The following is a 9,563-nucleotide window of genomic DNA, read 5'->3' as shown; positions in this document are numbered from 1 at the left end:
ACAAACCCACCTTTTGTTTGTTTACATTTGCAATGCCATCAAAATGGCTGCGCATGTGCGGTGCTGGGAATTATGATGCCAAGGACTCCTGCACATTGCAGGTGTCAATTTAATTTACAACCAACTACGCCATGTAAAAAAAAAGAAAAAGCAGACACCAAATTAGGTCACCTTGGAGTGACTCACAGCTGGAAATCCATAATTAGCTTATACCTGTTACACCAGTTACTGACTGACTCATCTGCACAGATGGCAGATATGTTCAAGGTGATTCATTTGTAGATGTTCCCCACAAAATTTATTAACACTGAGAAGACCGAAACACCGGAAAGTCAAATTGAAAACGGAGAGGCATGGGAACATTATGGAATCTTTAGTGTCACAGCTGCTACAGTCAACTTCCTCTCAGTGCGTTTCCTCAATTAACTTCTGACCACATGACTAAATGGCTCTCTTTCTACTTTAGGATATCAGTAGTAAGTTAAACCCATCTAACCCCAGGGCTAGCTACATTTCTACACACAAAGCTGGCTAATTTATTGAAGAGAAAACTATTGACAAAATCTGACAATAGCCGATGTGACAGATCGGGTTGGCAACACACACACACACACACACACGGCTGTCTTCATACAACTGTGCCAATCATGCGTTGGGTCAGATTCTCCACAAAGGGCGGAAGGCAGTTTAGGCTATAGCTTAGTCGCCATCTACATCGAGTTTTGTTAGGGCTTAGTGAAATCCCACGACGAAAACAATTAATCACTACTAAATAAGTCTACTTAACACATGTGAAGGGCGCCACCGACGCGAGAATGAGTCACACCGTCGGCTAAGACGGCTAACCAAAGCATTCATTAACGTGACGCTAATCGCTACGTTGTCAAAGAGATATGCTAAGCTACCCCGCTAGTAAGAGCAAATAAAAAAACAAAAAGGAAACTTAACCAGTTTTCTAATTAAAGTTAAACGTGAGTTTGCTCACTTCACTAACGCTTCTTAGCGTCACTTAGTGCGCGGTTCTTGGAAATAGTCGTAGGCCGAACAGTAAGCTAGCACGGGGCGACGTATAGCTAGCAAGCTAACATAGCACCGCCGCTTCGGTTTACCCAGCGACGGTTAATATCACCTCAACAAAGTCAAAGCAGCGACATTCTGTTTTACTCGACTGTCAACTGACAACGTGAAACAACTTTTTACACTTTTATTAAACCGCTACAGCCACTGTGACGGTGTTGCTCTTTTAGTGCAATGCTACAAACACAGTCGTGGACTAATTCCAAGAGGTCACGTTTACTTCATCAAGATATTAGCTACTTACAAAGAGCAGGCAGAACATTGAAATCCCGTGACTACTCCCGCAGAAAGTGGAGTGAGAGCAGTAACCGCTATCTGGTCGCTTTTTTGTCCCTCTTCAATGTGGCTCGAGTTCTACTCGAACGTCCGCAACTGTTGATGGGGGAGGAGTTTTCTGTTTGCCGCTACCTTCAAGTGCAGTGGGAAATATTGATATCGTTCGACTTTGGCCTTCCAATGCAAAGAAATTTGTTAAAGCGTCTGTCATTTTAATTGTAAAATACTTATGGACATATCAGGACATTTTTAAAAAATATTTAGAAATTTTAACTCCAGAATCTTATGATCAAAGTCAAAGTCAGTCTAATCTGTCAAAATCAAAGACATTGACAGAACACTCTTTTGGAAGGGTTGTGTTCCCGCTGTCATCCTACTGAAGTTTCTTTTGCTATTTTCCTATTTTTTTTCAGGTTTTCATCCAGGTAGTTGAGTGGATAAGGAGTTGATCTGCTAATATGTAGGCCTAGGTTTGACATCCGTTCATGTTACTTGTCTACATCCTTGGACATGATACTTAATCTATATTGTCTCAGTCCACCCAGCTGTAAATGGGGACTGGCCTAGGCTGGGGAAGTAACCTGGGTCAGACTCGTGCCCCGTCCAAAGAGAGTCGTAGGTTCTTATCCGCTTGAGATAAGCACCAGCACCAATGGGCTGCAGGGCCTATATAGTACTTACTTCATCCAGGTAGCAGAGCAGGTGACTCTGTGTTGTGGGAGTTGTACTACAAAAGGAACTAGACCCTTCATCTGCATTAACTCAGTCCACCCAGCAGTTCATGGCTGGGGGAGTAACCTGCAATGGATTGGCATCCCATCTAAACAGAGCCATGGGCTCTCATCAGTTTCACACTATCTTCAGAGATAAGCGGTGAGCCCAATTGGCGTCAGGGCCCGTATAGTCCATGACACTGAAGCCAATTTTGACCTAATATGTACCACTTAATGGGACTAAGTGACCCTTACAATCTAGCCTCAGTATACCATGGCCTCCACAAAAAGGTATAGTGGCCATCCCAGGGTGACAACTATAGCACAGGACCAATGAAGGATTCCACAGAGGTCAACATTTAAAAATACTCCAGTTGTCATCATAAATATTCCAAAAAGGACTTTTTTGGACTATCCATGACTGAATGTTATGGATTTAAAGGGTAAAAACAGCAAAAATGGAGATAAAGGTATATGTATTTCAGGTTGTATTCCAGCGTCAATAGTTAAAGCTACTCCAAATTTAGTAAAAACAACAAAAAAGTGCTGCAAATTCTTGGTTGAGCTAAAAACATTAATAAATGCAATAGTTCTGACTGTGTTGAAGGCAAAGAAATGGTCAAAAAAAACTGACTTAAATTGGTTTCTACGATTCTTTGTTACCCCGTAACATAAGCATAACAGACAGAGATGGTGCAAACTATTCCTTTTCAAAACCCTATTAGCTCAAATATGAATTTGCATCACCTTTTGTTGTTCCGTAATTTATGTCTGCAGCATGGCTCAAGCAGAGGGTCACCCCTTTGAGTCTGGTCTGCTTGAACTTTCTACCTCAGAGGGAGTTTTTCCTTACCACTGCTGCTCTGGGGGTTAGTAAGGGTAGACCTACTTGTGTGAAGCGCCTTGAGGCAAATCTGTTGTGATTTGGTGCTATATAAATGAAAATAAATTGAAATTAAAAACTTTTTACTAAAATTGAGCCAACTTTAATTTTTGACCCTTGCACAAACTGAAAGTGAAATTTGTCACTATTTTTGCTGTTTCTAGTCTATAACTCCCTAACAATCACTCAAAGAAAATCCAAACTATACCTTTGTGCTATCTTTATGGTCAAATAATGTGGTATACTTTTCAATATGAGGGGAGCATTTTTAAATGTTGACCCTGTGTAATCCTTCATTGACGCCTACCTCACTATAGCTACCACTCTGGGATGGATAAAGGAATCGTACCTCCATTAACTGACAGAAACTACTCCTGGGATTTCTGTTTGCCAGCAAGGTATTTGTAGAGCTTAGTGATGTCATAAAGTGTTCCAATGAGTTGATGGGTATCCTGTATTAAATGAAGACTTAAAACTACAATGCATCACCCCTTCCTCTACCCCTGATTTTTGTATCAAATTTGGTCAAAATCCAACCTTTGCTTTTAGAAATATATTTTTACAGAAACAAAGAGACAGACCCACAGACAGGACTGACCACATCAGTTCCACTATTTTTGTCAGTGCTGAGGTGAAAATGTGAATTGCAACAACATTTGCAACAAAATTTGATACATGTTCTATGGAGGAAATATACGTAGATCGAGCATGGCCATCAAGATTTACACTTGCAGTTCTCTAATGGCAGTTGTGGGCACAGTTCCACTAATCCACTAACCATTAATTAGCAAAGCTAACTTTTTTAAATGGATTAGCTTTTCAGCTAACTTTGAAAATCATGAGTGGACCAATTAGCTTCTGCTACATTTAGTTTGACTAACTTTCAATCCGCTCACTTTTTTTTTTTTTGCTTGTATAGTGAGTAAATTTAACAGTCAACAACGTTTGCAAACCCTAAAATCATTGATGGTAGTTCCTGTTTATGAATGCAGAGAGCTAGCTAACGCTTCTGGCTCACAGGTCAAAGCACACACGTACTGGTAAGAAGACAAGAAGTTACACTGTGGATAAAAGCGATATGTGAGCAGCTCAAAAGTCAGTGTAAATATATTATATAAAGTGTGACTTTTAATACTGCAATTGGCTGGTTTTGACAAAGATGATGACAGTGTTTGGGGTTTTAATTTTATTTTAATTTTTTTCATGCGTTTGTTTTGTGTTTGTGATCACCTTTGAATTTACCCAGCAGCCCCTGCAGTGCTTAAACTTGAAACTGGTTTAACAGTAGCCGACAGTGTCAATAGTATTTAGTCAATACTAAAAGTTAGCATTTAGCGGTAACTTCCGCTAAATTTGTTAGTGAATGAATGAATCAATCAATCAATTTTATTTATATAGCGCCAAATCACAACAAACAGTTGCCCCAAGGCGCTTTATATTGTAAGGCAAGGCCATACAATAATTACGTAAAAACCCCAACGGTCAAAACGACCCCCTGTGAGCAAGCACTTGGCGACAGTGGGAAGGAAAAACTCCCTTTTAACAGGAAGAAACCGCCAGCAGAACCAGGCTCAGGGAGGGGCAGTCTTCTGCTGGAACTGGTTGGGGCTGAGGGAGAGAACCAGGAAAAAGACATGCTGTGGAGGGGAGCAGAGATCAATCACTAATGATTAAATGCAGAGTGGTGCATACAGAGCAAAAAGAGAAAGAAACACTCAGTGCATCATGGGAACCCCCCAGCAGTCTAAGTCTATAGCAGCATAACTAAGGGATGGTTCAGGGTCACCTGATCCAGCCCTAACTATAAGCTTTAGCAAAAAGGAAAGTTTTAAGCCTAATCTTAAAAGTAAAGAGGGTGTCTGTCTCCCTGATCTGAATTGGGAGCTGGTTCCAGAGGAGAGGAGCCTGAAAGCTGAAGGCTCTGCCTCCCATTCTACTCTTACAAACCCTAGGAACTACAAGTAAGCCTGCAGTCTGAGAGCGAAGCGCTCTATTGGTGTTGGGAAAGTGTAGTGACACGGACCCACAACAGGGGGCGTAAATGAACGGACAATGGAAGGAGTCAAATTATAACACTTTACTGTTGTGAATAACACAACCAAACACAGCAGATTCAGAATGTGCAACAGTCAATTAATAAAGGTGTCGTGTGGGCAGGCTCGACGATAGGAGACGCCCGTCTGGAAACGAACCGGAACCACACGATTTCCACCACCACCGAACCCGAGGAATACTGGAGCCGCCAAGTCCCGGAGTCCCCAGGTGGCCACCTTCCTGGCGTGTCGGATCTGGTACTGCTGGCAGAAAGCAAAAGACAGTCAAAGGGTGGGTGTGTGAACACCCAGTAACAATCCTTGTGGGAATTCCACCTCCACCTCTCACTCAACACTTTGCAGCGGTCCCTCAGAAGAAAAAGAGCGCCGTCTTGCACAGCCTCCACTAAACGGACCGGTACTCCTGCAAACACTCACAATAACAGATTTACAAATATCACAAAAGGCTGAGGATATTACTTCCAGATGAAGATGATATCTCGGCAGTTTGGTGGAGGTGTCTTCCTTCTTTTATACCAGATGTGATGATTAGTGACAGCTGTCACGGATGATGGGTGACAGCTGTCACCACGGCTTGTTCCTGAGGCGGCAGCGCCCTCTCGTGCCTGAAACCCGCACTTCAGGCAGGGCGCCCTCTGGTGGTGGGCCAGCAATATCTCCTCTTCAGCGGCCCACACAACAGGACCCCCCCCCTCAACGGGCGCCTCCTGGCGCCCGACCAGGCTTGTCCGGGTGGCGACGATAGAAATCGGCCAGGAGGGCCGGGTCCAGGATGAAGCTCCTCTTCACCCAGGAGCGTTCTTCGGGTCCATACCCCTCCCAGTCCACCAAATACTGAAAGCCCCGGCCCATTCGACGGACGTCCAAGAGCCGGCGAACTGTCCAAGCCGGCTCCCCGTCGATAATACGGGCAGGAGGCGGCGCTGGACCGGGTGCACAGAGGGGCGAGGTGTGATGCGGTTTTATCCTGGAGACATGAAAGACCGGATGGATCCGCAGTGAGGCCGGGAGTTGGAGCCTCACTGCGGTAGGACTGAGGACCTTGAGGATGGGGAAGGGTCCAATGAATCGGTCTTTTAGTTTGGGGGACTCGACCTGGAGTGGAATGTCCTTGGTGGAAAGCCACACCTCCTGCCCGGGCTGGTATGTGGGGGCCGGGGACCGTCGACGGTCTGTATGGGCTTTAGTCCTCGTCCGGGCCCTCAACAAGGCCGAACGGGCGGTGCACCACACCCGACGGCATCTGCGCAGGTGGGCCTGGACCGAGGGCACACCGACCTCTCCCTCCACCAAAGGAAACAAAGGGGGTTGGTACCCCAGACACACCTCGAACGGGGAGAGGCCGGTGGCAGAGGACACCTGGCTGTTATGAGCGTACTCAATCCAGGCCAGATGTTCACTCCAAGCCGTCGGGTGTGCGGAGGTCGTGCACCTGAGGGCCTGCTCCAACTCCTGGTTGGCCCATTCGACCTGTCCATTAGTCTGCGGGTGATACCCAGACGAGAGGCTTACAGTGGCCCCCAGTTCCCGGCAGAAACTTCTCCACACCTGCGAGGAGAACTGGGGACCGCGATCCGAAACGATGTCTGTTGGTATCCCATGCAGCCGGACGACAAGGTGGACAAGGAGATCCGCCGTCTCCTGGGCCGACGGGAGCTTCGGGAGGGCCACGAAGTGGGCCGCCTTGGAGAAACGGTCCACTATCGTGAGTATGGTGGTGTGTCCCCGGGACGGCGGGAGGCCCGTGACAAAATCCAGACCGATGTGGGACCAGGGGCGGTGAGGCACAGGAAGTGGCTGTAGAAGTCCCTGTGCCTTCTGGTGGTCCGCCTTGCCCCTGGCGCAGGTGGTGCAGGCCTGGATGTAAGCCCGGACATCAGTCTCCAGGGACGCCCACCAGAAGCGCTGCCGGACTACTGCCACGGTCCTACGCACACCAGGGTGGCAGGAGAGCTTGGACCCGTGACAGAAGTCCAGAACAGCAGCTCTGGCTTCTGGTGGGACGTATAGTCTGTTCTTCGGCCCTGTTCTGGGATCCGGGCTCCGTGCCAGGGCCTCCCGGACGGTCTTCTCCACGTCCCAGGTCAGAGCAGCCACGATAGTGGACTCCGGGAGAATGGGTTCCGGTGGATCCGACAGCTCGGTCTTGACTTCCTGTTCATGCACCCGGGACAGGGCATCCGATCTTTGGTTTTTGGTCCCGGGGCGGTAGGTGATCCGGAAGTCAAAACGGCCGAAAAACAGTGACCAGCGGGCTTGCCTGGGGTTCAGTCGCTTGGCGGTCCTGATATACTCCAGGTTCCGGTGGTCAGTGAAAACCGTGAAAGGCACTGACGCTCCTTCCAGCAGGTGTCTCCACTCCTCAAGAGCCTCTTTCACCGCAAGGAGCTCTCGATTGCCCACGTCATAGTTCCGCTCTGCTGGGGTCAACCTGCGGGAAAAATAGGCACACGGGTGAAGAACCTTATCGGTTTCTCCACTCTGGGATAGCACGGCTCCTATCCCTGAGTCAGAGGTGTCCACTTCAACCACAAACTGGCGACCAGGATCGGGCTGCACCAAGATCGGTGCAGTCGAGAACCGGCGTTTCAACTCCCTAAACGCGGCTTCGCACCGATCCGACCAGGTGAAGGGAACTTTTGGTGAGATCAGGGCCGTCAGGGGGCTAACTACCTGACTATACCCCTTAATGAACCTCCTGTAGAAATTTGCGAAGCCGAGGAACTGTTGCAGCTTCCTACGGCTTGTAGGTTGGGGCCAGTCTCTCACCGCTGCGACCTTGGCCGGATCAGGGGCGACGGAGTTGGAGGAGATGATAAACCCCAGGAAGGACAAAGAAGTGCGGTGAAACTCACACTTCTCGCCCTTCACAAACAACCGGTTCTCCAACAACCGCTGCAGGACCTGACATACATGCCGTACATGGGTCTCAGGGTCCGGAGAAAAGATGAGTATATCATCCAGATATACGAAGACGAATCGGTGCAGGAAGTCCCGCAAGACGTCATTAACCAAAGCTTGGAACGTCGCGGGGGCGTTAGTGAGGCAGAACGGCATGACCAGGTACTCAAAATGACCTAACGGGGTGTTAAATGCCGTCTTCCATTCATCTCCCTTCCGGATCCGAACTAGGTGGTATGCGTTCCTAAGATCCAACTTTGTGAAGATTTTGGCTCCATGCAGGGGGGTAAACACTGAATCCAACAAAGGCAACGGGTATCGGTTGCGAACCATGATCTCGTTCAGCCCCCGATAATCAATGCATGGACGAAGACCGCCATCTTTTTTGCCCACAAAAAAGAAACCTGCTCCCATCGGAGAGGTGGAGTTACGGATCAGCCCGGCAGCTAAGGAGTCCCGGATGTAGGTCTCCATTGATTCGCGCTCAGGTCGGGAGAGGTTGTACAGCCTGCTGGATGGGAACTCCACGCCTGGCAACAAATCGATGGCACAATCATATGGACGGTGCGGGGGAAGAGTGAGTGCCCGATCCTTGCTAAAAACGTCAGCAAGATCGTGGTACTCAACCGGCACCGCTGACAGAGTTACTGGTGGTGTCTTGTGTGTGATTAAAGGGAGTAGGGTGCCATCTAGTGCTCGCACCTGCAATGGTGTAGGTAGCGCCACCAGAGGGAGCCCTACCTCCCTGGCCCATCTGCTGTCTAACAGATTCCCTTCTGACCCTGTGTCTACCAGTGCTGGGGCCTGAAGAGTTAAATCCCCACTAAGGATTGTAACTGGGAGTCGTGTGGCAATATGTGTGTGTCCCACGTGAATTTCTTGGCCCACCCTAAGCCCAGTCTCTAGGGGCGGGTGTTGGTGTTTAACCGTTCGGGGCAATTGCTCAATTGATGCTCCATTGAGCCACAAACAAAACACGCCCCGCGTGGAAACTTCCTCTGTCTATTAGGTGGTCTAAATGTGGCCCTGCTCGTGTCCATAGCTTCGTCAGCAGGGGGAGCTGTCGCCCCACGGGACGTAGAGGCCAGGGAGCGTGGGAAGGGCGGACCTTTCTCGGACCCGGAAGGAAGAGGGACGGCGCGCGCCCGGCCACGTCCTTCGCCTCGTTCCCGACGGCGTTCATCCAACCGATTGTCTAACCGTATAACGAGATAAATAAGCCCATCTAATTCCCGCGGTTCATCCTTGGCCACTAGGTGCTCCTTTAGGACTGACGACAGTCCGTTTACAAAGGCGGCGCGGAGCGCAGCGTTATTCCAGCCGGACCTCGCAGCCGCGATGCGGAAGTCGACTGCATAAGCAGCTGCGCTTCGGCGCCCCTGTCTCATCGACAGCAGCACAGTGGAAGCGGTCTCTCCCCTGTTAGGGTGATCAAACACAGTTCTGAACTCCCTCACAAACCCAGTGTATGTGTGAAGGAGCCGTGAATTTTGCTCCCAAAGCGCCGTAGCCCAAGCGCGTGCCTCTCCCCGAAGCAGAGTAATCACATAAGCTATTTTGCTTGCGTCTGACGAGTACATGACGGGACGTTGTGCAAAGACGAGCGAACACTGCATAAGAAAGTCCGCGCACGTCTCCACACAACCTCCGTACGGCTCA

The 9,563-nt window shown here is 48.8% G+C and overlaps 1 protein-coding gene across 1 annotated transcript in view; it reads right to left on the bottom strand.

The window, feature by feature from the left end:
* ptp4a2b (protein tyrosine phosphatase 4A2b) overlaps nucleotides 1-1,471 on the bottom strand; it is a 39,552-nt gene extending 38,081 nt beyond the window's left edge. Inside the window, exon 1 of the mRNA XM_034160713.1 lies at nucleotides 1,322-1,471. The gene's annotated coding sequence lies outside the window, so the exon portion shown is untranslated. The remainder of the gene's footprint in view (nucleotides 1-1,321) is intronic.
* Between the last annotated feature and the right edge of the window lie 8,092 nt (nucleotides 1,472-9,563).

The sequence above is a fragment of the Thalassophryne amazonica genome, chromosome 20 (genome assembly GCF_902500255.1).
Source record: "Thalassophryne amazonica chromosome 20, fThaAma1.1, whole genome shotgun sequence".
Classification (NCBI taxonomy): Eukaryota; Metazoa; Chordata; class Actinopteri; order Batrachoidiformes; family Batrachoididae; genus Thalassophryne; species Thalassophryne amazonica.
The sequence above is the reverse complement of the archived record's forward strand: the minus strand, read 5'-3'. Positions and strand labels throughout refer to the sequence as shown.